The sequence below is a fragment of the Enhydra lutris genome, unplaced genomic scaffold (genome assembly GCF_002288905.1).
Source record: "Enhydra lutris kenyoni isolate GAN:26980312 unplaced genomic scaffold, ASM228890v2 scaffoldscaffold17, whole genome shotgun sequence".
NCBI lineage: Eukaryota > Metazoa > Chordata > Mammalia > Carnivora > Mustelidae > Enhydra > Enhydra lutris.
The window spans coordinates 21928830-21934829 of NW_019154101.1; the positions used below are offsets into that span (position 1 = coordinate 21928830).

The following is a 6000-nucleotide window of genomic DNA, read 5'->3' on the forward strand; positions in this document are numbered from 1 at the left end:
CACAGATTGTTTTCTTCAAGTTCCTCATCAGCCCTTTGAACCAGTAATTTAAGTTCTCTGTGGTTTTAATCCCCTGTATTTGTGACTCATGTGTGGGTGTGTGGAGCATTAAGGATTATCGAGGCTCTGAAGAATTTCAGGATGTAAAGAGCCCACACCAAAAAATGATCTGGACATTTTTTGTTGTTGAAAAGTCGAATGCACCAAACAAATAATTTAAGTGTTAAATAAGCAAAGTAATACACAGAGAGGACAAATTCACAAGTCCTCGGAGACCTCACCCACCCAGCACAGGACCTCGAAAGTATTTAGAATTTAAATCAGTGTGCTGAAATCACGCCTCCCTATTCTGAACACATTCATCTTGACACTTGGCCCCGTTCCTTAGAACAGTTTTAGTCTCATTCCCGCCGCCCGCATTCACCTCTCAAAGTCTGCGCGCGGCTCTGGGAACTTCGTCCCCACGCCCAGCAAAGGGCAGTGGGCCTCCGCGATGGCCTCACACGGAACGCGCCGCAGAGCCCGGGCGGATCTCTGCTCGGAATTCGTGTGGGGAAGCGCTAAAGTCCACTACACAGCGACGAGCTAGAGTCCTCTGTCGTATGACACTGCAAGTACGGTCCTGCGGCCGCTCACTCCGGCACGTCGCAGGACGGGCGGCTACCCCTTCCTCTCTCCCCAGATCTTCCGCTTTCCGCTCCCTTCTTCCGCTCCCCCCTCCTCCCCCTTAACCGGGCCTCCCTTCGTTCCGCCGGAGCCTCCCTTCGTTCCGCCGGAGCCTCCCTTCGTTCCGCCGCGTGCGTTCCCCTGTCTCTAGTCCTGGTTCCTGTTCGCGGCTTCTTTACCTGTCCCACACTCCTCCTTTGCCGGAGCCCTTTTCTGATGTCCAGCCGCCGTGCCTGATCCCAGAAATCCCGCCGCGCCGCGGAGGACCCCTTCTCCCGTGCTGCGGAGGGCCTGTGTAGATCCTCCCTTGGGTCGTGAGGGAACTTGGAGTTAAAGGATCCGCTTCGCGTTTTCGGTTTTGTGACACAGAGTTAAGGGCTGGTCCCGCGAAGCCTGCGGACTGCGTTTATTTTTCAGGCATCCTGTATACGTGGGAAGAGTGCAGGGAGAAGAAAGCTAGGTTGGGGCATTTTGAAACAGAAGGGGAAAGGAAGGTACCAAAAGCTTTTACTTCTTGAACATTTTTTCTGCGTCACTGAACGGAGGAAGTATTTGCCGCCTCCTCCTCCTCCTCCTCCTCCTCCTCCTTCTCCTCCTCTTCCTTCTTCTTCTTCAATTTTTTTTTTTTTTAACGATTACTCAACATATGCCCTGCGTGTGATATGATTTTTGGAAGGCTCAGAAGGCCTAGAATTCTGTGCCAATACCTATCCTATGGAGCAAACAGGACTGTCTTTGGAAGACAGCTGCAAAGGAAGGCCATTTTTCCCTGGGATTGGGGTCGTTTTGTCAAAAGGAGTTTCGGAATATATAGATCTTAGTAAATAAGGGAACATCTGGTGGGAGGAACAGAAAGTACCAAGAAGAGGAGATGATAAGCAAGTTTTAAGGTATGGAGAAGTGGATAGTAGGGAAGAAATGAGAACCAAGTTTGGACCGATGGGAAGAAATCCAAATATTGAAAGTATTTCATTTCAGTTTAATATGAAATGAGCAGCCATTACACTTTGGAGCAGGAAATTCGCTTGATTAAATGGTGATTTGGGAGAATTAGTTTGTAGAGTGGGGGTAACTAGATGTATTGTTTATGCCATAAATTTGTATGTGGATATATGGTACTGCACAAGTTCTTTATATAGGTGTATGGGACTGCAGCTTTCCAAGGATGGCAGCGGTGGCTAAGAGGTTTGACCTTTAACATTTTTGTGTAGATTCCCCTGAGGGTGTCTTTCTTAAGTTCAAAGCATTTCTTTAGGGATGATACTAACTCATGCCTTGTCTTTTTGCCAGCATTCAGTTGCTAGTTGTGAGAATTTACCAACAAGCTGAGGAGATACAATGTTTTAAAAGTTTTTAGAATACACACACTATCAAAAGAGGTCCAAAGCACCTTAGGGATTTGGAGGAGACAAAGGAGGTCGGCAACTAGTGAAAATTCAAGGAAGGTGGCCCCAAAAGAGGGCGTTTATGCATTTTCAGTCCTATCACTAATATGCTAACAGATAAAACAGCATTTCTTTTTTCAGTAGTGTTTAAGTAGTGCCTTTTTACCCACAGGTGTGCAAGTGTAACAGGAGAGAATGGGAATTTACAATGAGGTGTCTGGTGATGTTGGGTAGTGTAACTGAACCAACATGAGTTCTCTCTTTGGTGAATTAGAAACTGCACAGGTTGAATTGTCACACAAAGAAAACTTATTTGCAGCAAATGAGATCGTGGGGAATGGCTTCCAAAGCCATTGATTCCCTGAGAGAGGGTAAATGGATTCCTTTTGTTTAGAGTTAGGATGAATATTTAGATAGGGAAGCCTTGTCATCCTATGTATAGGCAGGCATAAGGTCATGTATGAGCCTAAGGAAACATGCCTATACATTATGTGTTATGCAGATAAGGCTGAGGCTTATTCTTGGGTGTAGATTAGTATTATAATAAGGTAAAGATCATTGTAGGTCATTCTAGAGGTCACTCCATAGTCCATCTGTGTAGGCACAAATCAGATTTAGCTTAAATGGTGGGGGTGGTCTGGGCAGGTGGGATGGCAGGAGGTCTTGTCTGGGTGGTCCCCATCCCCTGGGGAGAGTTTCCTTTGCCTGAGTCAAAGAGAAAGCTGGAAAGAAGAGCTTAGGGGAAAATATAAGACAAAAGCTAGTAAGTATAAACGAGTGGGCACTAAAGTCCAGGTCTTGGTGTCAAGCCCATAAATTGGAAACAATTTTGAGGTTAAACCACACACACACACACACAAAAGAATTTAACAAAGTTTAGTAAGTACAAGCAGGTGGGAGCTGGGAGGGCTGAGACCAAAATATCTGGTACTTGCTTCCCATATCCTGTAGAAAAAGGGAAAGGTTTTCTACTTCAAGACTTAGTCTTTCTTTTTTCCTTTTCCAGTAGCATTCTGATTGTTCATCTGTATGTATAGCATTTCAGTGTACTTGCACATACAACCTAGTGTCAAAATACATTTTACTCTAATAATGGTATGCCACACCACAAAATAAAAGGTAATGCACTGTAATATTAGCAGGTCCTACTGAGTTATTTTTTTAACTACTGGCTCAATAAACAAATATTGGATGACAATTTCTTTAATCATTTGCTTTTTTATGAAATACATATCCAGGTATTTTCCCCTTCCTTCACTTGACTTTTAAACTGCTTTCTTCCTTTTACTCCATATCATGTTTTATAGTCAAAACTTTTCAATACAGAGATCATCCACTATCTAAAAGTTACCATTAAACCTTTCCTAAGGCAAAATGGCATAAAGCAAAGAAGAAATTACTATTAATTTATGGAAAAATTTTTGAGCAACCCCAGACCCAAAATATAACCTCTTGTAGGCTTTTTTGATACTTAGAACACATCTTCTTAACAGATGCACAATATAATTGAGATAAAGCCCATCATGAGGGACAGGAGCAGAAAAATGTTCACCTTTAGTCCAGAAGGTTGACCTATAGCCTGCATAGTTCTATTATGGATCAAATATTTACTGGTTGCTCCATTCTTAAAGGCCCTTATGACTGCCTGAACATCTCACTGATAGTTAAAAATCAAACTGAGTGATAAGCACCAGAGAAATCCTACAAAAGTAGTTTTATGATTAGAAATTCGAGGAAGACATTTTATGATCTAATACTCCCTGCATGTCCCCTGCTTCTTGACCACTAAGCATATAACCATCAGTTTCATACAGCAAAACTACATCTCTTTGTGCCCATGGGTCCTGTCCCCATGCCATAATAAAAGCACCTTTTGCATGGATAATGTCAAGAATTCTATTTTGAGAGCGCCTGGGTGGCTTAGTTGGTTAAGTGTTTGCCTTCAACTCAGGTCGTGATCCCAGGATCTTGGGATTAAGTCCCACCTTGGGTTCCCTGCTCTGCAGGGAGTCTGTTTCTCCCTCTGCCCCTCCCCCAGTTGGCTCATGCTCTCTCTCTCTTTCTCTGTCTCATGTCTCAGATAAATAAAAATCTAAAAAAAAATTTAAAAAAAAGGAATTATATCTTGACCATTTGCTCATGGCCCCACATCATCACAGATGTTCACAAATACAGTTCAAAGGTAAGGCAGCTTGATGCTGAGATGCGGAGTATAATTCCCAGGGAAGGAGATGGCAGTGCCACTCTTGTTGCTCAGGGTGCAGGCTTCCTCTACAATAACTTGCTGCAAAACCAATGCTGAATACCATTTTTGCTTGCCTCACTTCCTAAATAGTAAAGAGATACTCCCTGGTATCCTCCCAGCTATTTTTTTTTTTTTAGATTATTTATTTATTTATTTGTCAGAGAGAGAGAGAGGGAGAGAGAGTAAGCACAGGCAGACAGAATGGCAGGCAGAGGCAGAGGGAGAAGCAGGCTCCCTGATGAGCAAGGAGCCCGATGTGGGACTCGATCCCAGGACGCTGGGATCATGACCTGAGCCGAAGGCAGCTGCTTAACCAACTGAGCCACCCAGGCGTCCCTCCTCCCAGCTATTTTTAAAAGAAGGTTGGCATTAGGAAAAAAACCTATCACATAGATATAACTACTAATATTCGAGAATATTTTTAAAATATAGATTGATATATTCTATCTATGGGAATGTGTATCTAGTTGTATGTCCACATTCATATATGTATGTATATACCTATAAAATCTATGTAATATTTAGCAAAATAAAATACATAAAGATTTCTCCACACTGGTAAGTATTTATTTATTTTTATTTTTTTTAAAGATTTTATTTATTTGACAGAGAGAAATCACAAGTAGGCAGAGAGGCAGGTAGAGAGAGAGGAGGAAGCAGGCTCCCTGCGGAGCAGAGAGCCCGATGCGGGGCTCGATCCCAGGACCCTGAGATCACAACCCGAGCCGAAGGCAGAGGCTTTAACCCACTGAGCCACCCAGGCGCCCCCACACTGGTAAGTATTTAAATTGATGTTTAATGATTTGCTAATATTCTCTCACTTTTTAAAGATGTGCCTTTTATAAGCAGCATTTAATTCAATCTAAGAGTTTTTACCTTTTAGGGGAGTTTAAATCATTTACATTCATATAATATATACTCTTTACTCTGAAATTAATTTCAGAATATCTAAAATACATAAAATTTTTGAACTCCATTAAAATGGCAATATCAATATTTGATTTGGTTACTTTTTTGAAATCAGTTTTCATCTCCAACTATGAATATTTCAAATGATAGGGAAACGGAAAACATTTTTACTAAGTTGTATTTACCCTTTAGCAGATAGTGCTTGTGTGGTAAGCAGAATAATGGCAACACTCAAGTCCATTCATTTCTAATCCCTAGAAACTGAATAAATCATCTTGGCAGGCAAAACAGACTTTGTAAATAACTAAGTTTAGAATCCTGAGATAGAGGGGCGCCTGGGTGGCTCAGTGTATTAAAGCCTCTGCCTTCGACCCAGGTCATGATCTTAGGGTCCTGGGATGGAGCCCTGCATCAGGCTCCCTGCTCGGCGGGGAGCCTTCTTCCCCCTATCTTTCTGCCTGCTTCTCTGCCTACTTGTGATCTGTCAAATAAATAAATAAAATCTTAAAAAAAAAAAAAGAATCCTGCTTGGCGGGGAGCCTGCTTCGCCCTCTCTCTCTGCCTGCTTCTCTGCCTACTTGTGATCTGTCAAATAAATAAATAAAATCTTGAAAAAAAAAAATCCTGAGATAGAAAGATTACCCTGGATGGTCTGCATAGTTCTTGGCCCAAGATAGTCCAAAAATTTATGGCCAGAGTGAAACTATGCCTTCTAGATACAACAAGACTTCCCAACTAGACAGAATGCCTGGAGAAAAAAGTGGCAATTCACTTTGTTCTTTTAACCTAATAGTC

The 6000-nt window shown here is 42.3% G+C and overlaps 1 protein-coding gene across 2 annotated transcripts in view; it reads right to left on the reverse strand.

Moving 5' to 3' along the window:
- Positions 1-971, reverse strand: part of LOC111147650 (ethylmalonyl-CoA decarboxylase 1) — a 75793-nt gene extending 74822 nt beyond the window's left edge. Inside the window, exon 1 of one of the 2 annotated variants that reach the window (XM_022503847.1) lies at positions 846-971. The gene's annotated coding sequence lies outside the window, so the exon portion shown is untranslated. Of the gene's footprint in view, positions 1-424; positions 669-845 lie in introns of those variants that run through there. The other variant, XM_022503844.1, reaches the window with a different exon arrangement.
- Positions 972-6000: the final 5029 nt, after the last annotated feature.